The sequence below is a fragment of the Eschrichtius robustus genome, chromosome 8 (genome assembly GCF_028021215.1).
Source record: "Eschrichtius robustus isolate mEscRob2 chromosome 8, mEscRob2.pri, whole genome shotgun sequence".
Classification (NCBI taxonomy): Eukaryota; Metazoa; Chordata; class Mammalia; order Artiodactyla; family Eschrichtiidae; genus Eschrichtius; species Eschrichtius robustus.
Genome location: NC_090831.1, coordinates 110214387 through 110237684, shown reverse-complemented (window position 1 = coordinate 110237684; position 23298 = coordinate 110214387). Strand labels below are relative to the sequence as shown.

At 37.6% G+C, this 23298-nt stretch overlaps 1 protein-coding gene and 1 non-coding gene across 2 annotated transcripts in view; one reads left to right on the top strand and one right to left on the bottom strand.

Annotated features, from left to right (window-relative positions):
• Positions 1–23298, top strand: part of CHCHD3 (coiled-coil-helix-coiled-coil-helix domain containing 3) — a 286866-nt gene that overhangs the window by 72355 nt on the left and 191213 nt on the right. The gene's annotated exons all lie outside the window — the stretch shown is intronic.
• Positions 22987–23092, bottom strand: LOC137768974 (U6 spliceosomal RNA). The gene has a single exon (XR_011074893.1). It is a non-coding gene; the product is annotated as a U6 spliceosomal RNA (small nuclear RNA).

Here is a 23298-nt window from a genome sequence, read left to right as displayed (position 1 = left end):
CTGATATTTATGATTTCTTTTTTTCTACTAACTTTGGGTTTTTTTTTGTTCTTCTTTCTCTAGGTCCTTTAGGTGTAAGGTTAGATTGTTCATTTGAGATTTTTCTTGCTTCTTGAGGTAGGATTGTATTGGTATAAACTTCCTTCTTAGAACTGCTTTAGCTGCATCCCGTAGGTTTTGGGTCATTGTGTTTTTATTGTCATTTGTCTCTAGGTATTTTTTGATTTCCCCTTTGATTTCTTCAGTGATCTATTGGTTATTTAGTAGCATATTGTTTAGCCTCCATGTGTTTGTGTTTTTTACAGTTTTTTTCCTGTAATTGATTTCTAATCTCATAGCATTGTGGTCGGAAAAGATGCTTGATAGGATTTCAGTTTACTTAAATTTACCAAGGTTTGATTTGTGACCTAAGATGTGATCTGTCCTGGAGAATGTTCCATGTGCACTTGAGAACAAAGTGTATTCTTCCACTTTCAGGTGGAATGTCCTATAAATATCAATTAAATCTGTCTGGTCTATTGTGTCATTTAAAGCTTGTGTTTCCTTATTTATTTTCTCTGGATAATCTGTCCATTGTTGTAAGTGGGGTGTTAAAGTCCCCCACTATTATTGTGTTACTGTCAATTTCCCCTTTTATGGCTGTTAGCATTTGCCTTATGTATTGAGGTGCTCCTATGTTGGGTGCATAAATATTTATAATTGTTATGTTTTCTTCTTGGATTGATCCCTCGATCATTATCTAGTGTCCTTCCTTATCTCTTGTAACAGTCTTTATTTTAAAGTCTATTTTATCTGATATGAGTATTGCTACTCCAGCTTTCTTTTGATTTCCATTTGCATGAAATATCTTTTTTCATCCCCTTACTTTCAGTCTGTATGTGTCCCTTGGTCTGAAGTGGGTCTCTTGTAGATAGCATATATATGGGTGTTGTTTTTGTATCCATTCAGCCAGTCATTGTCTTTTGGTTGGAGTATTTAATCCATTCACATTTCGGGTAATTATCTGGAAATGATTTCTTGAGTGTCTTCCTCATCTCCTGCCTAATTCAGAAATCCTTTTACAGCATCTCTGACTGGTCATGCCACACACATTTAGAACCCATTCAGAAATCATTTAAACTGAAGATACTTTATTAGGCCATTTAGAGTTTACCAGAACTCCTTTAAGTTTCCACTTCTTTATTTTTCATTTATTTTTTAAATTGAAGTATAGTTGATTTACAATGTTGTATTAATTTATGCTGTACAGCAAAGTGATTCAGTTATACATATATACATTCTTTTTTATATTATTTTCCATTATGGTTTATCACAGGACATTGAATATAGTTCCCTGTGCTGCATAGTAGGACGTTGTTGTATATCCGAGTTTCCACTTCTTTAAAACTAATTTGCAAATGTGGCCTAATAAAAGTTGCTTTCGAGGAGGCGGTTTCTACTAGGGCCACAGCGACGACATAATTAATTGTAAGCACTATGACTGTATAGGTTATATTCTTATTTCTAAAGAACATTTACACATGGAATCTCAATTCAGTTTATCTTAGATCTTATTCTGTTTTATGAGAATCTTGAGTGATTTGATGCCTTCCAAAATCACTGACATAAATTCAGTACACACACTAAAATTGTTGGATCTAATTTGGAATCCTACGTTTGCTTATCACAACATATAATGGATGGAATAGTTGTTTGGTGTATTGAGAGTCAAGAGCAAATTAATTGCCCATGTCAGCAGTCTGTTTTTGCTGTGATACTCTATTGTGTGTTTTGGATTATAGCTGATCATATGTGTTGCAACTATAGCAGGCCAGTATAGCAAGGATGCAATATGCTACAGTTTGAGTATAGACTTTTAAAATGTGATTTACTTCTCTCCTGTGCCCTACCTCCAAAAGTCAGTCTGTGACAGCAAGAAAAATGTGACTACTTCTGACCTCTGACCTTTGGCATTTGAATTTCACCTCTATACCTATAAAGGCAAGTGAAAGTTGCCTCCATTTTAATAACCTTTTTCAAGAAGCCAAGAAGAAAGGGAATAGCTACTTGATGTTGTAACTAGCTGTATGTCAACCAAGATTACTTGCTTGCTGTTTTTAGGTGGATGTTAGTTGAGATTTTACCCCAGTTTTAATTACTTGAACAATTACATTAGACTTGTGAGACTCAAAATAATTTGGTTTAATAAATTAGTCATAAATTTTATCAGCTGTGTGGTAAAGTTAGAGTATAGCACAGTCCATTTATTTTTCCATTTATCACATCAAATAAGGACTTATATCATCAAATAAAGGCTTAAAACTTGTTTGTATCAATGCTTCTTAGTTTCTCATAGTAAAGGTGAAATTCATAGGGATGGTGTCTTCTGTTTAAATCCACTATATATAATAATTCATTTTAATTTTATTATTTGATATTATTTGCCTTTGGAGGAAAAAGCTGAAAAAGGAAGGAGGAAAGAATCCAATATAGAAAAACAGTGTTTGGGGGGCTTAGTGTCACATTGAAAATACATAATGTAAGAAATCATCTACCTAGTGTGGTGGTATCTTTCACATGGTAAACTCTCACAAATATTTGTTCAATTGAATGATTGAATGAATCATTCGGACTGGAAAATCTTGACAGTCTCCTGGGAAGGGCAGTCTACTCTGTATACATATGCATATACATTTCACATTATGTTAAAAACAAAAAACTATGCTTTTAAAAATCAGACATTAACCAAGGACTATAGATACTAGAGACTTGTTATAAATCTTTGTTTCAAATGAGTGTAGTGTTAAACGTTGTTTTCTAGTCATTGACACATATTACACAGTTGTTAGGAAATTACATACCTTCAACCTGCAAGTCATCTCTAGGTATATAGTAATTAAAAAAAAATACCAACTTTCAGGGAACAAGTTCTGTTGATCCACTAATATTTATCAGTGGCTTTTATCATAAAAAATGTAGTTTTTAAGTGACCTGAAAAGATCAGTTAGCATGAATCTCACTTCTAATTTACAAATATTTGCAAAGAAGGTGATTACAGAAGTTTGTACCCTGCTGTGTTGTGAGCAGATTCCCCAGTGTCTGGCTCCAGTAGGGGCAGTGGATGGTTGATTGGCATTATCTGGAAAATATTTCTTTATGTGCTCTGGCATATAAGAGATCCTTCTGTAGTATAAAAATCCCCATATATTAGATTAATTATTTTATTAACCTCATTAAAGCTGTTTTTTTTTTTTTTTTTTTTAAATGCATGTTGTGTTGCTGTGGTTTCATTCCTTTAACTTTTCTATTCCATTCTGCTTAAAAGTAAAGCCCTAACTCGTTCGGAATGTAATAGGTCACATCCTAACCACCCAGTACTTTTCACTGGGAGATGACTGGACGTGCTATGTATGTGCTAAGTATTGGAATCTTTAGCCATCTGCTACTTTCATCTTTTTTCTTCAAGTGGCACTTTTCTATTTTTAATAGAGACAAGTGCTTTCTGTAACCAACAATTACAGAAGGTTGAATTATCCAGTCTATGTTTTATTCACATCTCTTTAGTTTTTCCAAATCCAGTTTTCTTTCCTATTGATGTTATGCTGTTGTAGACTCCTACCCTGAATTCTGTTTGAGAAGCTATTTTTACATGTAGGGCTATTAAACCTGGAAAACCAGAATCAATCAAGCGTGCTGTAGAAATCTGTAACTTTTTTTATTGGTTGTAATAGCAGCTGTGATGTTCAACCACTTCTTGTTCAGATGTTTCTTTTGACAGTAATTACAGTGTTTTCTCTCATGAAGCAAGTGTTTGAAGTAATTTGTGCCAAAGTTGGTTTCTGCATTTGGAAGTTTCTAGGAGTTGGTTTCTGAGTGTCCTGTAGTTGTTGTAGTTCTTGTTGAAGTTTCTCCATTACCCAGAACAATCTCAGGGGGAGCGGATATTGCAATATACTCTGTAAATCATTTATTATTCTTCACATAAACTATTAATGTTTTTTGTCAGTGTTATCACTGTTTTATAAAAACAGATGACTCAAGTAGACATATGAAAAGTTTTCCGTCAGCAGTGGAAGCAGGACTTGAATTGGGCTGCCTGCCCCAGAGCCCTGTACTCTGTTGCTGAGGTGATAGAATCATATTGTGTCTCATCACCCTGTAAACATTTATTCAAAGGAAACCCGACAGAACTCTGATACAAAACTGCTTCAAGTGCCATCTGGTTATAGCTAGGACTAGGGATTTAGAGCTCTGTCAGCCATTTCCCCCACCTTTTCCCTTCCTAGAAACCTGGGAAGCATAGGGCTTAGTTTGAGAAACTTCTGGTCAGAATAATTTTCTCTCACATTGGGACACTTCATTTGTGAGGAGTAAACTTTTCTTTTCCAAACAGCATTTGTTGGAGAGACTCAGTTCAGTTTCCGTTTTAGAAGGTGAGTGGGCAGTGGCCTCATGTCCATTTCCTTGCATCCAGAAGTCCGTACTTATGGACAGTGGTCCATGTAGGCTGGGCCTTACCCTACTGAGCCCTCAGTCCTGGGCCGTCTGGGAATCATCTGCTGATCCTGCTGGTGATGAATGCCTTGTTAGGAGGAGGGTAGCAGGATGAGACCCTCCTTTGGCAGTTCCCTCCTCAACTGGGGAGAAATACACAGGGTTCTCCTCTTCCTCTCCTGACCTCAACAGGTTTGCCAGTAGAGCCTCTAGCTGTAAAGGAGTGCGGGCAACATAGTTATAATTCAGATGTAAATTTTATCTCAGCATTATAATATTTCTAAACATTGGCACATTTCCGTTTTTAAGTAAACCTCCCGCACCCTTTCCTGGTTGCAGAAAACCCTTAAAAACGAGTAGCTCATCTTAAGTTTCTGATAAATATTTTTTTGAGAGAACCAATATTATTTTGCATCCCATTCTTATCCAGAGCAGCTGTCATTTGTCTTTGATGAAAACTTTCTTCACAGTTCATAGATGGCATACACATAGAATACACACACTGGGGTCACATTATGTTATGAAAACCATTTCGGGGTACAGGACCCATGTGCCTAACTGAAATGAAAACATTAAGAAAATAATAGGTGTTGGATTCTTGTATTTTCTGAGCACTTTACATATTTTAACTCACTTCAGCCTCACAACACCTCTATTGTCTGCACTTTATAAGTGAGGAAAGTGAGAGGTAAAGAAGAAGCTTACCCAAGGTCATATCTGGTAAGTGGAGAGCCTGGGGTTTGAACTGAAGTCTCTGTCAAGTTCATGCACTTCACCATCCTGCAGTATTACCTTTCTCTGTGTATAGGGAATACTCTCTTTAAAGTTTTTCATTTACAATTGTGGGAAGAGGTAACAAACATTTGCTTGGGCTTTCACCTCTAAACCATTAGTAAATAAAAGATCTCTTAGAAATGATCTCGATTGTGTGCTCCTGGTTATTAGGTCTGTGCAGCTGCTCTGGATGATATTTTTAAAACTTCCTTTAACTTAGCACCAAAATCTTTTGAGAATTTGTGTTTAAAGTTAATATTCTTTATTCACGTTGGCTATAACTCACTATTAAATGCTCGTTTGTGTCCACGTTTTCAGTGATGGTGGCACTTTGAATTTCTTGTTAGCTTAAGATTGGGACATTTTTCTTAATAGCACAGCAGGGGCGGGGTGTGTGGAAGCAGATGGGGCCCTGCCTCGTGAACTTTGGAGGCGAGTGCCGCTTCCTGTCAGTGAGGCACACACGTGCCCAGTAGTGCTCTGCAGAGTTCTCTGGAGCAATCGGGCCCTTCCCCTGTGCGGGAAGCAGTAAAGAGGCACAGCGCTTACTTTAATAGATGATCGTGAAGTGGAAATTATTTTGGATTTCTCCTTCTGTATTCATCCTTAGCCTTTTTTTTTTTTTTAAAGAAACTTGGACTCATTTTCTTATTTTGTATTGGTTGTGTTGCTTCACTTGTTGGGTTTTGGTTTGTAGTATTTGTTACTATTTATTTGCCTTTTATGTGATAGAGTATTTTGATGTTGTCGCATTTAGTCCACAAACTGACATGTTTTTAAATCAATGAAAAAAATCTAGCTGCTGGGACAGTGTGATTTTGGAACTCAAATATGGAATTCCTCCACTGAGTAACGTGCAGCTAGCACAGGGGCAGTTTATTAGTTATATACTATTTACAGTTGTTTCCTTACACATACACTATGTAGCTCCTCCAGGCTACAGTTCATTTGGAAATTTTTTTTGGAAACCAGTTCATTTGGAAATTTTTTCAAGTTACTCCACTGAAATGATTTTAGTGTGATTTTTGGCATCAAGTATAACGTATAAAAATAGAGGTTAATCCTGTAAATGTTTCAGTTAATGATTTAAATTTGAGTTCCTTCACAACTTCTTAGAATAGCTCTCTTAAATTCTTCATTTCCTGGTGCCATTTTGTGAATGATTATTAGAGTAAAACAAAAATCCCTTAAAAAAATCCATAGATTACAGTTTTGCTTTCCTGATAGGTTGATGGATTAAAACCAAACCAAATCAAAACAAAACCAAAAAAGTCACTTGAAACCACTAATTTAATATGGGAAATGTCTATTAATTTAAAAACCATTACCCAACAGTTTCTGCAATTTTCATTATTGCTACAGAATGTGGTAGGTTTGATCTAGAAAGGTCATTCCTCAAACTACTGAAAACATGGATAATGTTGATTTATTTTAAAAAATTACAAAAGAAATATATATCAAAGAAATTCAGATAATATACAAGCATAACAAGCATAAAAAGTCATCTTTCCCCTTCTCCTCCATTACCCTGCTCTTCCCCCTTAAAATTATTCACATATTTTACCCTAAGGGAAATGTATTCTTAACAGTGTTTTATATAGTTTGTTTTTTAAACAAAATGAGATTGAAGTAGTAATGTTGTATAGCTTGTTTTTTTTTCCCCACCCATATAGTGTGGGCCTCTCCCTATGTGCAGAATAAGCAGATCTTGAGTAGACTTAAAATATGATGATATACACTATTTAAGAAGACTTTACCTAAGAAGTAATACTAATAGCAATAACATTTAATAATAAGCAATAATAAGTAGTAGTAGTAGCTAACAGGTTTTGAATGCTTTCTTTGTCCCAGGCACTGGTCCAAGCACTTTGCACGTAATGATCATTTAATCCTCACAGCAACTCTATGAGGCAGGTTCTGATCTGCTGGTACCCTCACTTCATAGATGAGGTGGCTGAAACACAGATTCATACTTGCTTCTAGTCACATACCCAGAAAATAGAGGAGTTGGGATTTGATCCCAAGCAGTCTGGAACCTGAAGCCACACTCATCATCGCTCTGCTAGACTGTATCTCAGAGGCTAAATTGTTTTCTGGTCCAACAGGGAGGCTACCTGTTATATGTTAGTATGAATGCTGTATCTAAGGCTCTTTTGAGGTGTTTTACTGAAGATTTATGTTTTTCAGGTTTTAGTACAATTTTGCCTTGATCGTGGAGCTCACTAAATAAGGAATTTAGTTTTGAAAAGAATTCACAATGAAGGGATTTTTGGGGCATTTTTGTTATTTTAAATTCACATGACTATATTTTGAAATAAAACTGTCAAAATACTGTCAAATAGTGGGTGAAAGTTAATATTTCTGTGGATTTTGCTCTAAAATGTTGGAAATTGTGTATTTCTTTATGACTATACCTGTCAACTGTATAATTCAGTTTTTATAGTCTTAAAGAAAAGGAGCCCAAACTATTGTCCAAGTGAGTTTCTGTAACTTAACTTGTTTGTACAGCCCCAGGTAGATTTGACTTAGAAAGCACTTTCCTCAAACTACTGAAAACTTAGTCTAACAAATTGAGAGTAACATCAGAACTTTGATTATTGATTATTCTTGCTCCCTCCTTCTTGCCTTTATGTTTCTGCTTTTAAAATATATTGCAAATTCATGACTCTCACCCATTTCTTTCCTTACTTAGTCTAAGCCAACTGGTTCTCACCTGAGGGGGATTTTGCCCCCTCTCCCCAACGCCTCCTCCACAGGTCATTTGGCCACATCTGGGGGCCTTTAAGGTTGTCACCACTTGGAGGATGCTTCTGGCATCTGTCTAGTGGGTAGGGGCCAGGGATGCTATTAAACATCCTCCAACACAGGGCAGCCCCCCACAGCAAAGAATTGTTTCGTCCAAATGTCAGTAGTGCCGTGGATGAGAAACCCTGGTCTAAGTCATTGTCATTTCTCACTTGAGCTACTGTAAAGTCTCCATGCAGGGAGCCAGTCCTGTCCCCCAGATCCTGCTCTCCACAAAGCAGTGTTAGTGTGCTTTAAAAAATGCATTTGGAATCATCGCAGTTTATTTGCTTAAAATCCTTTAATGGCATTTCATTAGATTTAGCATAAAATCCAGATCTTTCCCTTGATCTTCTGGTCCTCTGCTGCCCTTTATGTTTATACACTCGGGCCTCATCTCCTACCACCCTCCCATTTTACGTTTCAGCTGTAGCAGCTGCCAAACCTGTTTGTGCCTGCATAGTTCTTTGCCTAGAATACTTGTATTTCATATTTTGCATGGCTGACTCCCTCTTGCTATTTAGGGTTCTTCTCAAATAACCCCGCAGAGAGGCTTTCCCTGATTGCTTTATTTAGTCATTCTCTTTCCTGTCCTCTCACTGTAGCTGTCCTTTCTCTGCCTTGTTTCTTTAGCACTTTATCTGTTTATTGACTGTCTCCTCCAACTGGAATATAAAGGTCTCTGAGGGCAAAACTCGTTGTCATATATAGTAAGTGCCAACAGGAATGCATCACTAAATGACAACAGTACTTTATGGTTGTGGTAAATAGATTAAAATGGGATAGACTTTGTCCAAAAGGAAAAAGAGGCAAGAGCATCATATGACTACAGCAACTACCATTGAATGATTGCCTACTGTTTACCAGGTGCTGTGCTGGTACATGTGTATACACTGGCTCCGAACTTGCCAAGAGTCTTCTGACGAGGCCTACCTTAGCCTAGGTGGTAGCCTGTAAGATGATGCCCCTCGCATTACATTCCCCCAGACCCAAAGCTGAGTGATACCCGCCCCCCACACACCCTCGCAACTGAGGAGAAATGGCTGTGGTAGCTCTGCTCTCTGTGGGTTTATTTTACAATCAGAATGCCACTGGGAGAGGCTAAATCCCTGGCCCAAGGCTGTGCTACTGACCAAAGCCAGCCTCAGGATTTAAGCCCAGTTCTCTTTTACTCCAAGCCCACGCCTCTTTCCCAACACTTCAAGTTTTCTTGGTTCTTAGGGAGCAGCTGCAGTTCACATCTTCCCTGCTAGCAGGCTTGGTTGGCGTCCATTTTTTGATAGGGGGACTGCATTTTTAACTCCAGAGGCAACAATTTCTCTGGTTTCTGGTGACTTAGGCAGAAATAATCTATTTTTCTGTCTTGTCCTGAGATGGTTGCTTAGTGTTGTCTGAAAGTAAAAAACTGACATTATGAGAATATAATCTGGGCTTTGGACTGTTTTTATTGGCAACCAAAAACATAGAATTTGTAACTAGGAACATGTAAAATATATACTGTGTCATGCATTCATATTTATTTATTTATAAAAAATATTTATTTATTTTGGCTGCATCAGGTCTTAGTTGTGGCACGCAGGATCTTTGTTGAGGCATGCAGGATCTAGTTCCCTGACCAGGGTTTGAACCCCGGCCCCCTGCATTGGGAGTGTGGAGTCTTACCCACTGGACCACCAGGGAAGTCCCTGCATTCATATTTATTTATTTATTTATTTATTTATTTATTTAGTTAGTTAGTTAGTTAGTTAGTTAGTTATTTTTGGCTGCATCAGGTCTTTGTTGCTGCACGCGGGTTTTCTCCAGCTGCGGCGAGCGGGGGCTACTCCTCGTTACGGTGCACGGGCTTCTCATTGCGGTGGCTTCTCTTGTTGCGCAACACAGGCTCTGGGCTCATAGGCTTCAGTAGTTGTGGCACACGGGCTCAGTCGTTGTGGCTCGCGGGCTCTAGAGCACAGGCTCAGTAGTTGTGGCGCATGGGCTTAGTTGCTCCGTGGCATGTGGGATCTTCCCGGACCAGGGCTCGAACCCGTGTCCCCTGCATCGGCAGGCGGATTCTTAACCACTATGCCACGAGGGAAGCCCATGCGTTCATATTTATATGAGACTGGACCAGAATGTGATTTATCTGTCTTTGAGCCTTGAAAGTTGGGACAGAAGTCAGGAAGCCTGTACCTCTGATTAGTTCCCATGAATCCTGTCGATGGCATCCACTTTTCCTTTGAACATTTGGTCCTTTAAGTTCAAGAGGAACCAGGAGTCACATGGATTTGTATATTGAAAATCTGCATCCGTTACCTGGTGTGGTGAGAGGTTTTAGTTGAAACCTGAGCTTATTCCGCTTTCTTTGGCCTTCCTGCCTGCCAGGAATCAGTGCTCGCCCAAGGTACCAGGGGAGGCAAAAGCCCAGGGCGGCCTGTGATGGCAGATTGTTCTGAGTTTCAGCGTTCCTGTACCGTCTGTGAGTTGAACATTGCCTTGTGCTTCATCCTCTCTTGTAACTATCCTCCACTACCTTTAAATGTTTTTTGAGGTTTTTTTTTTTTTCATTTTCTAGCAGCTTTTCATAGGAATGACACACTCAGCAAACTCAGCCTTAGACAGCCTTTTGCAGACAAGAACAACACATTCACCAGTCAGGGAACAAAGTGAGAGAAAAATGAAGAACAATATTAGAAAAGAACCCTTTGGGAAGCTGCACAAAAATGTTATATTAAAATCGATCCCAGGGCTTGACCTTTTGTGGTAGTGTATATTTTAAAGCCTTCTATTGATTCTCTTTTAATAACATGTTTATTCTAGTTTACTGACAGAATCCTAGGGGGAATACAAAAAGAAAAGAACAGATTCTTTATTATGATGGTCATTTAAATTTGTCTTGGGCATTGTTTATGTCTGACTAGTGTTATCTTTATGTATTTAACGTACATCATTCTTTCTCAGTATGATACTGAGAGATGTTATAAAGGTGGGAGAGTGATTTTTAAATCTACTTTTATTGAAAATATGCTTAGCCTTGCTGTTACAAGGCTTGCCCCTCCACTCCCCGAATTAGAATTTCTTGCTTTTCTGCACGTGTGTAGAAGACAGAAGAGTCTTCATTTTTATTTTTTTATTTTTTTCCTAATCCTGCAAACCATCAGTAGTCTAAACTGCCGTGTCTGGGAACGTTTGGTGACAGTTCTGTGCCTGAAGACAGTTGTCTTTTACTGTATAACTAATGCAAAATGTGGAAGAAAAGGCAATCTCTGTACCTGACCCTTCTGACCACCCAATCTGGTCATTTCAAAGACAGAAATATTCATTGCTTTTCACAGCGAGGGGCCGTTTGTACTTCCCTTAGGAAGGCAGTCCTCTTAAGAGTTTTGTGCAGTCATGAATTGATGGCACTGTGTGCTGATCTCCTCCAGTTTTCTTCCATTAGGAAAAAAACAGGATTAATTTTCTTACCTCATTCAGATGATTTTCCTCAACATACAGATATTAAGAGGTATCCAGAACAGCAGGAAGGATTTGAAAGATACACCTGGAAAGGTTATCCTGTAAATGCCAAATTAAGTGAGATTCTGCCTGTAGAACATCACGTTAATAGGCTTGGGGAGAAATAGGATGCTTGGATCTAATTCACGGCTTTAATATGATAGTCCTGTTGTTTATGGGACATCTGATATCACATGTTGAGAAGCCAGACAGCAATTCCAGGAAGGCTGTAATGAATTAGAGGACATTTTGAAAGGGCAAATAAATTAATCAAGAAACTAAAAGAATCAGAAGATTGGGAGATACGTATTGTAGCATTGCAGAGAGAGGGCTCAACAGAGGTACAGCTCGGGGTCCCTAAGGAGGTCCAGAGAGTTACAAGTTTCCCCTACCTTCGAGTCTTTAAATGCTGCAGGGGTCTGGAGTTAGCAGCTGTGGGACACCCACCTTCTTGTGGCTCTCAGACACTCCATAAGGGGAATTGTTTCTGAGCACTGACCCTGCCCTGACTACTTCTAGAACGTTTCTGCTTTTTTCTCTTTCCTTGTCCCATAGTTGATTTTTTATTGCAGCCTGGCCTGCTTTTCTGTGTTCTAACATAACCTCATCCATAGTATTTTCTTAGTAACTAAGAATATCTATGGATAAAAGCAGAAATCACAAGGCACATGATAGTATTGTAACAAGAAGTGTTTCTTCTAATTACAAAGATAGCATACACTGTATAGAAAATTAGAGATATGCAGCTAAACAAAATAAAGAAGAGGAAAATGGCCATAATCCTACTAATTCACACAGACTTGTTGTAAATATTTTGGTACACAGGCATACATATGAAGGGGGAAAATAACAGAAGTGGTGTCATATTGTCCCTATTTTTCTGAGCTGCTTTATTTTTATCATTAAGCTGTATCATGGACATGTTTTGTCAATAGGTAATTTCATGGTAGTTCACTTTTATATAAGACCTTGAGACTTCCAAATAAATGGTTCAAAATGTGTCACTATTATGAACACACTGCTTTGAATATCCTTGTTATTAAATTTACACATACCCAGTATTACTTCCTTAGGGTAAATTTTTATAAGTGAAATTACTAGGTCAAAGGTTATACAGAATATTATTGTTGCCAAATTACCTTCAAGAAATTGTGCTAGGTAACTCACTACCAATATGAGTCTCTGCTTTTGTCTCATTGTTGCAAATTTTGGGGGTATAGTAATAAAACCAGTGCTGAGTTGCATTATGCCCAGGTGACCATGCCTTATTATGTCTGTTTATTTAGCTAGTATTTTCATTAGTTTTAGCAGTGGTTAGTCGGATGGAGTGTGTAGTCTTTTTGTTACTGAGTGAGTGCCATGAGAGTTTAGACACCTAATAAATACTTGTCAGATCATTTTGGATTATTGTCAATAACCTTCTAAGGTACTAGGGTACCTTCTAAGGTAATAGGGGTTAGGGCTTCAACATATTAATTTTGGGAGGGACACAATTCAATCCATAACAGATGAATTGACTGATTGATAGATGTATCTATGTAAATTGATGGGTATGGTGTTGTTTTATAGTTTTTCCTCAGCAGTAAATGAATTCTCCTATTAAATCTTTAAAGTATCTTCTAGGTCCAAAATTCTAAGTGTTGATTTTCTGATGGAAGTTATTTTCATCAGGATTCTTCAGTGATTGTGGCTTGAAGTATCAAAAGGGTTAAGGCTAGGATTTAATTGATTTGTAAAAATGATGTCATATGTCCCTATTCATCTATTTTTAGCTAAGTAGGTACGTTTGTAATAGTAAAACAAATGGGCCAAAGAGTAGCCACTTAAAGGTGGCAGATTACTGTGGGCAAGATCTTGAGTTGAAGCACTGAGCCTCCGCAAGTATAAAACAGAAGACTATCTACATTTGAACGTGACAAGGAACTTCAGATTATAGTGCCTTCTCATGGTAAGGAAGGAAGTGAAATTGGTCTTTACAGCCACGTGGTACCTCTTCACTGTCATATATACAGGACAGTGACAAAATGATCATTCCCTCAATTGTTAAATTCTTGAGCTGTGTGAGTTACTTAACTAGTTTTATATATCTCACACAGTTTAAAAAAAAAAAACACCTCTGTGGTGGTATTTGTTATTCTTAACTTTGCTTTTAAAAAATAATGCTTTATTTTGTCTTCCCATTGGAATGACCCAAACTCAGAGAGGTTAATTTACCATTTGAAGCCCATTTTTCTTTAAAAGCAAACAGGTCTCTGGCTATTTTAGGAGCATGTTTGCCAATTCTGTACTCCTTTAGCCCTGTAAACGTGCATCTTAAAGGAATTTTTAAGAATTGGCAATAATGGGAGTTTCAGGTTCTAACAGTCTTCTGCAAATCATGTTGTATATTGTCTATGAAGATTTATCTTACTTGAGAATCTGCTTTCTGAGGATTATCTTGATTAATTTTAATACATAGATCCTTAATGCTTTTAGAATTGATTTTTTCAAAAACTATCTGAATTGATCTCATTGCTTACTTCTTTTTTCACCCCATTCCCAGGCATATGAACATACTGCAACTCCTAGAAATTCAAATATGTGTTTTATTTTTCAGTGACTTAGTCATTTTATCTTGGAAACCATAATGAAACTTTTAACAATGTCACTCATTTTCATTTTCATTCTTGTGCAATCACTATTTAAATGAATGGTAAGGTAATATCATTGCAACATTTACTGCCAGTGTGAGTGTATTGTATATAAAGAGTTCCAGAGGCATCATTATTATGTGACATTAAATGGAAAAGCAGTTTTAATGAGGGTTCTGTAGATAGTTGAAAAGAAAAAATTTGTAAATGTGTCCCTATTTAAATAGTACTCCCATTCTGAGTTAATTCTATTAAAGTAAGCTAAAAATGATTTAGAAATTAGTGTTGTAGCCTCTAGTAGTCTTATATGAGTGGTCTTTCTTTGGTAGTGCTTACCTTCATCCAGGTTATCTCTGTATAAAGCATGCTTTTTGTGAATTGTTAGGTACAACAAATAAAATTATTCTAGTAGCAGGAAAGCCTAATCATCATGGATTTCTACCATTATACTAATTACAAACCCACCTAAATTATGAGGGGAAAAAAATAAGGACCAAACATTGTCTTTGGAGTAGAGATCTGATCCGAATGCTGGCTTTGCCTCTTAATGATCTGTGATCCTGAATAGGTAACTCACCCTTCTACACCTCAGTCTCCTTAGTTATGAAATTGGGTTAATAGGAATACTTACCTGATGAGCTTGTTTTTAAATGAAGATTAAATAAGATAACGTGTATAGAGTGCCTGGCACACATTCAACTTTCAATACAAAATGCTTCTTCTTACAGAGAACTCCTTTCTCTCTTGAACTGAAGAGCAGTAGAGTATGATGGTTAAGAGTGAGGTCTCAAAGGTCAGACTGCTTGGGTTTGAATTCCAGCTTTAAGGGTTACTAGCTTGGAGACCACATTAGTAATTACTTAACTTCTTCAAGGGTCAGTTTACTCATCTGTTAGATGGAGGACAGTAATAACACCCACCTTGGGTTATCTTCAGGGTTATTTTGCGGATTAAATGGGATATTCCATGTAAAGTTGTTAGCTCAGTGACTCACACAGAATCATAGTAAATGCTCCATAAATTTGTTTGTCTTATCCATCCATCCATCCATCCATCCATTTCAGAGAATTAGTTATTCTCTAGTTATATTGTGTTTTCTTCAAATGCCCTTTCTCATTTGTTCTTGCCTTTATCCTTTCTAAGGAGTATAGAAAATCTTTATATTGGTGAAAATACAGGAAAAATAAGCTAACGGAAGCTAGATGAACTTGTTCTCTTTTGCATGAGCCATTGTTTGCCTTTTTCCAAGGGTGTGCCCAGGTCTAGTTCCTAAAGTGCTAAATGGGAGAAATGAGAACTTTTTTTTTCTTTTTAGAGTAACGAGTGATTTTAAAAAGTTAACATAGCTTTTAATTTGAGAAATATTCCTTTTAGGTAATATAAGTTCTAAAATTGATGGCTGTCCTTATGTATTGGTGCCTTCACTTTTTTTTTTTTTTTTTTTTTGCTTGCTCAGAAAATCATTTTCAAGGGCTGGGAGACCCTCTGTAAAGTCCATGGGTCTCCACTGCTGGAATATTGCAGTGTTATGTATGTGGGAAAGGGATGTAATTGTGTTTGGCTTTTTAAAGATATTCTGAAAGGAGATCCAAGTGATTAGCAGTAGCCACTTCTGCTCATGTAGTTAAAGCCCTGAAATGAAAACAGTCAGTGACATTGCACATGAAATATGTAATTTTATGAATTCTTATTTATGTACCAAGACGGTAAATAACATGTATGGGTTGGATAAAGATCTAAGAAATCAACAGTGAGAGAGTAGCATGCCATGAGCTGAGAACTGATAAGAGAGAAGCTTTTAATGAGCACCTCCTTACTGCTTTGAAATTTAGGAAGAAAAATACCTAACTTATGCCTAGATATGCCTTTGAAACTTTTTGTAGCCCTGTACTGTTAAGCACTTGAAGTGTGGTTGGTCCAAATTGGTATCTGCTCTAAGTGTAAAATACCCACCAGGTTGCAAAAACTCAATATGAAAAAAATATAAAATATCTCTTTAATAATTTGTATTGATTACATGTGGCAATGACAATATTTTGGATATATTGGGCTAAATAAAATATTACACATTGTTAAAATTAATTTGACTTGATTCTTTTTTACTTTTTTTGATGTGTCTTTTAGAAAATTTAAAACTATGTTTTTAGTTTGCATTATATTTCTAATAGTCAGTGCTGCTCTAACATATTTTATTCAAACGTAATGTATTTGCGTAAAAATGTCAACATCACAACACTGAAAAAAAATAAGCCCAGTACCCCATCTTGCTCCCCAGTGGTAAGCATCATTAACAGTTTCTTGTGTATTCTTCCTGTCATTTTACTAAGCATTCTGTTCTGCCCTTAAGTACATTGTAAACTAGACAATAATCTTAAAAACTGATGTAACTTAATATATATTTTTGGATTGGGGTGTGTAAAAAAATACCAAGTGAATACCTGCCTTTTTGTCTCAGTTATTCACACTTGAGAAAAGTCTAATTACTGAATCTGTGTTCCCTTAAAGAGATGCCATCATTACCTGCAGGAGCATCAGGACCGGTGCTTAGGAGAAATTAATTAGTTTTCATTGAATTTGTAGCATCAGTTCTTTTAAATGGTTTAACAGAAAAAAGGGACTCTCCCCGACAGTGGTGGTAATTAAGATCTTATAGTGAACTAAGACTATTATCTATCATTGGCAAACTTCTCAGGTTTTCTACAGTATATGTTTGAAAGCAGTTTTATTTCTTTTTGAAATAATTGGTGATACAATTGCTGATCTGGTAAAAATGGAATAGAGTGAACTTAATAGCATTATTTAAATGTCATGATATAAAGGAAGGGATGTTACTGTGGTTGATGGTGGAATCATTGATTTTATTTTTAAAACAATGCTTTGTACGCCAAGCACATAATAAATGCTCAATAAATACTTTAATCAGTGATTAAAACATGTTATATCAAATTGATTAATAGAGCATTGAGTATCACTGTTACTTTGTCTTTTTTCCAAATGAAGATACTTTGTAAACTATCAAAATATGACATTAAATAGAAGTTTAGGTGAGAAAATATTTCACCCGTACATTTGTGTAGATTCTTCTGTTACTTTGTGCTTATTTTCCTCCTTTATTGTAGGAACTAAATGAGGCAACAAAGATTGCCATTGCCTGTTCTTTGTGATCTAACCACCATGGTGATCATGTCAGTGATGTGTTATGTGCAGGCCCTTCCCAAGAGCATTGCAGGTGCTCGGTAAATGTTACCCAGGTTTTTCTTTGTTTACTCACATTGGTATTAATGCTTTTTGTTTGACCTATTGCTTACCAATATTATTTAATTTGATTCTATAACAATCGTGTGACATAGGGTGTTACTATGCCCATCTTCCTATGAGAAAACCAGCAGCTTAGAGAGGTTATATTGAGAAATTCAGTATGTGGCAGAGTCAAATCTTAACCTAGATTTTTTAGTGATTATTGACATGGCTGTTGTGAACTGTAAATGCAGATGAATGTTGGAAATTGGGCATTATTTTCATCCTTGGACTGGTGTTCTGTTTTAAAACCACAGTAATGTTAACATTCCAGTTAGGAGGGCTTTACAGTCCTTTCTTCCTAGCTCTGTGGTTTTGAGTATTACTTAACTGATTTCAGTAAAACCTGCTCTTGTTGCTCTTTTTATGCTTATTTTTAAGACATAGTATTGTTTGCAAATGAGGCAAGTCCTATAATGGGTGCAGATTATCATTGGATTGGATGGACACATTGAACCAATTTCTCTGTGAAATTTTTTAGATCAGGAACTTCTCTTTATAGAAGATATGGAGATAAGTCATGATTTGATCTGAACTTGCTACTGAATAATCAAATTGACATGTTGATGCAGCTGGCAGATTTGATTCCTAAATGTATTTGAATGTAGACCACACAATGTTATTTTTACACTAACTCTCCTTTTTTTTTTTTTTCACTTCTTGACACAGACATGTGAGTTCCTAGTAATTTTAAAATTCTGGTGAATGACACTTGATAAATGGTGTGATATTGTGAATACTGATAGGCACTAGAAATTCAGTTGGCGAAGCATCAATTTCACACCTTGAGACCCCAGCTCAAAGTTTAGGTTAAAGGTTTGCCTGGAGTCTGTAGTCTTTTGCGCAGGTCCCCTGATAAATGCAGTGATTCCAAACCACATTCTTCTTCTTCATCAAATCCAGGCAGCACTCTGAATCATTAAATATTAAACCTTATATTCAAGAACATTATTCACTCATTAATATTGCATTGCGGACTAAACTTCATTGTTCAAAACATTTTAGGATGTTATGCAAGTCTGTCAAAATACATTAACAAACTTAGTCATGTTGAACTAAGCAAAAAATGACAAACTGTTTGCACCACAGACATGTTGTCATTGAATTTTTGCACAGCGTAAGCATTTTAAGTTGGGATATTTGCAAATCACTGTAAAGATAAAATGGATTGCAGTAGAAGCCAGATGGAATGAATGAATATTCGTCTTCCATGTAGCATCTGCTATATATCTTAATGAAATTTATAGTTATCCCTGAAATTTTTCTTCCTTGACAGTATTTATTTATCTCAAAATTATTTTAACTGGGAGTTGAATATGAGTTAGTACAATTCTAGCTGCTTATGAAACTGCAGTATCTGATTCAGGGACTGTTTTTCACATCTCCATGATGGCTATCATCTCTGCGAAATCGAAGCTAGATAGGCCTCCTGCGAACTGTGGATTAACTGGGAAACCTTTGATATTCGGCTGAGTGTAAAAGAGTGATTGAGTTCAAGTCTTGGTCTCCGTGACAAAATTTGTTCTGGATTGCCATGAACACATCTGGTTTCTTGCTGCTTTTCACAACCCTGTTAGTTACAGTGAGAAGCCATAAAATTCTTCCCAGGAAGGAAAATGATAGAAGCATTTTTGTGTCCAAAATTGTTTCTTTTTAAAAAAAGAAACGAAATCCCTTTTCTAGCGCAAGAAGGAAAATTCAGATAGCAAAAGGTGTGAAAATACACAATTGCCGAGGAGATACATTGTGTGCAGTGGAAATAACATAGCATATGAGCTTTAGCTGAAGTATGGCTTTATTGATTATATTATGCATTAGTGATTATTGACATTTGATGGTTTAGAATTTAATGAGGAAGACCAGTAAGAGCAAAGGTTGACGTTTCATCCTTGATTACCTTGAACAGAGGATGGATTAATTTTCCTATGATATGTGGATCAGGATCTATGTAAGTAGCCGGTGGGCTCATCTTCAACACCTACAGCTGTTATTTCAAAAATGAGAGGAATGGGTGTTGTGAGGTAAATAATGAAGGTGGCATAGTGAATTCCTGCTGGCTGGGAGTTAAATTATTCATTTGGTTGGTTTAGCTAACATGGTTCGTGCTGCGTGGGATTGGAGCACCGTGTCAGTGACTAATATTGCATAATTTAAAAGCCTCAGTTCCTCAGGCCTGTAATATAATTGAAATTTAGAAATGGTTGTTAACACTGTGGAAATAGTTTTCTTTGTGTAGGTAGGTGTGGTTTACCTAGCCATTTCGAAGTTCTTATGTTGTTAAACATGGGTGTAACGCGGAGGCAGTTTACCCAGGATGTGCTTAGCTGTAGTTAATATTGCAATTCCTTTCTCTTGATCTGCTTCCACGCCATCGTGGTTTTCTGGAAAGGCTGCCCCATAGTAAACGGTCCATTTCAAAAGCCTGGTGAGCGCACGTCCTCCTCACTCCGTCATCCTCACTCCAACTTCGTAGTTCCTTTTCCTCCTCACTGAGAATTACGTTGTGGATTAGTGAAGGGGTTTGGGAGGATCGCCACCTCTGTAACTACTAACTTTGGGGCTCAGCATAGGCATTGGTACCTTTGCAAAGCAACTTAAACAGTAATTTATTACCTTCTCAGCTGTAGTAACTCTAAAGGGAGAAAGACCTAACACAAGCCTCTTTGAATTTTTGTACAATGTTATACACAGTGTTTTGTAGTCATACTCAGTGTGACTGTAATCTTTAGTTTATCCTTCTTCACTTAATGTCATTTTATACGCAGATTTGTACCTTTGGAATAGCACTGTAGCAGTGTTTCTCGACCTCAGGAGTCTGTGAGTGGAAAAAGAAAAGCGTGGAAGCACATTCTGGATCGCCTGTCAGCCAGCCACTCGTTGCCATGTGATATCAGTACCTGTGTTTGTGTTTGCAACTGCATTAGGGCCAGTTGAGTTGTGTCCTGCATAAATGGATGGAAGAAGGAAGGGCTTTGTTAAGGGAGGGAGGAAAACCTAGACGTGTGTATTAATATTTGAACCAGACTATGGAACATTTTACTTTGGGGGGCTTTGGCTGAGCGTTTTAGTTCACACAATCAAGACCATGTAGTATAGTGACTTGCACATGGTTTCTGGAGTCGCAAGTGTAGAATACAGATGCCACCACATATTTTCCTACGTGATTTTGAGCAGTTTAACTTCTCTCAGCTTTGGTTTCTTCAGCTCTGAAAGGTGAATAGCAACTACTCTGTGGGATTTTTGTGAGGATTAAATGAAATAAAATACCTGGCGTAAGCAGGTACTCCATAAATGGTTATATTATAATTAGTTGAATATTATGCATTTTTTCATTTGGATGGCATAAGTTATATGTTAAAGCCTTCACTACTAAAAATAACAAATTAAGTGGAATAGAGAATGAGAGGACCGCATGGGCCTGAATGCTTTTGTTGGAATAGCTGGAACTGTGTTCCGGCAGACTCCTCAAGAGCAAGGCCTCGCTGTTCCGCTCTGTCTCCTGGGCTGATTCCTTGTCCTCACACTATGGTGTGCGTAGTAAATTCCTGAAAAGTACTTTTTAATGCTTTTTCGTTTTGCAACCCCATTCGTTTGTTTTATTTTTGTCGTTGATGTGAGTTCTGAATGGTAATTCTTACTCCTTAAAGTATGTCTGTGATTTAACTTGTAAGAGATGGGAAACATCAAGGGAATGAATAGGAGTTACCGTAAAGTGACAGCAGGTAGAAGCATACCGAGTTTCACATCATTTGCTCTTTCGATACGTGTTTCTGCCATCTCATTTTATGTTTAAGGTGAAAATCAAAATGAAGTGAGATCCAGTATACTGCTTAGTGTGGCTTTCAGATCAATGTGTTTTTACTAGAGTTTGTTTTTTCTTTAGCATGATTTCATAGGGAACGCTGGAAATAAAACCTCTGCCAAGGAATGGATTTTTAGCTGGTGAGTAGTGTCAGAGCGGCACGAACGTGGATCGCTCTTACCTGGGGAGAGTGCAGTGCGGGGTGGGCGGGGTGGGAGCCGAGGCTGCCTGTTGTGCTTCCTCTGCGGACCAAGGTGACTTTAACAGAAAGATGAGCCTGGCCTCATGGAGAAGGCCCCTTCCACTCTTGATATTTCTTTTGAGGTTACAGAGTGGTTGAAGTAAAAAATACAGGGCCGTCTTTATTCAGAAGTGAGACTGACGGAGATTCTTTTCTCAAGCCTGTGTCTAACTAGCTAATAATAACAGTTGTGACTGTGCTCAGTGATACAGAATTTGACTGTTTATCCTTTTGTTGGAGTGGGTTTCAAATAGTGTTTTGGGAGCAAAATTGCTTGGAGGTGGGTTGTCCCTCGGTTTCACATACAACTTCATTTTCTCTTCAGTTTTCCAAAGAGGGTGCCCTCTTCTCTCAGCCAGACTGGCCTTTACAGCAGTTGGCCGAGCATTTCACCAGCATTATAGAACAGGTGCTTGCTGTGGAGTTTAATCTTGAACTTACTACCGTGTGATACTAAAGGCAGAGCTCTGCGATACAGGGTGTCTTCTATCTGTTGATTCCCCGAGACCTGTCCCTCAGTTATGCCTGATGATGATCCGTGAGCTGCAGAACTGGACCATGTTGTTCTGTCCCCATGTAAAAATTGCTCTTATTTGACTGTGTTCTGGTATTAGTAGTTTCCACCCTGTATGTATCCAGAAAGACTTCATGGTCCTTGCAGTATGGGGTGGGGGGGCTATGTTTCTTTTTAGGAACAAGGTTTCTTTTTTAGGAAAATGCAGCTTAGAGTGAAGAGATGAAAATAGGGAAACGGTTTCCATAAGAATTGATGTGCAGTGCCCGAGATTGCCCCATCCAGCACTTTTAATCTCTTAACTCTGCCCTAAAATGCTGTAAGTACAATAAGTCCCCTACATACGAAGGAGTTCCATTCCAAGAGCACGTTCGTAAGTCCAGTTTGTTCGTAAGTCTGACAAAGTTAGCCTAGGTACCCAACTAACACAATCGGCTATATAGTACTGTACTGTCATAGGTTTATAATACTTTTCACACAAGTAATACATAAAAAACAAACAGAAAATAAAATATTTTTAATCTTATAGTACAGTACCTTGAAAAGTACAGTAGTATAGTACAACAGCTGGCATACAGGGGCTGGCATCGAGTGAACAGGCAAGAGGAGTTACTGACTGCAGGAGGGAGAGGCGGGGGGAGATGGTAGAGCTGAAGGATCGTCAGCAGTAGGAGACGGAGGGCAAGCTGCCGTTTCACTCACGCCTGACGTTGATGGAACACACGTTTGCATCTTTGAAAGTTTGCAACTTAGGTTTATATGTAGAGGACTTTCTGTAACCCTTTAATGTGGGGAAAAAAAGCTTTACTAGAAATTTTTTTAAACATCTTTATTGGAGTATAATTGCTTTACAATGGTGTGTTAGTTTCTGCTTTATAACAAAGTGAATCAGTTATACATATACACATGTCCCCACATCTCTTCCCTCCTGTGTCTCCCTCCCTCCCACCCTCCCTATCCCACCCCTCTAGGTGGTCACAAAGCACCGAGCTGAAAAAATATGGAACGCTTCACGAATTTGCGTGTCATCTTGCGCAGGGGCCATGCTAACCTTCTCTGTATCGTTCCAATGTTAGTATATGTGCTGCCGAAGTGAGCACTTTAATAGAAATTTTAAAGGTGGAAAGGATTCTAGGGAGTTGGAAGCTTGAAAGCATCTCCATTGTCCTCTCATTGCAATTTCAGTCTAATTCGCAGGTGCTTTTTCTTAGTAGAGCATCTGATGGATGGGTGAGAGCCAGTAGGTTAGTTTCGGCACAGCACAAGTTGGCCCCAGTCTATTTGAATGTTCCTGAGAGAACCTTTT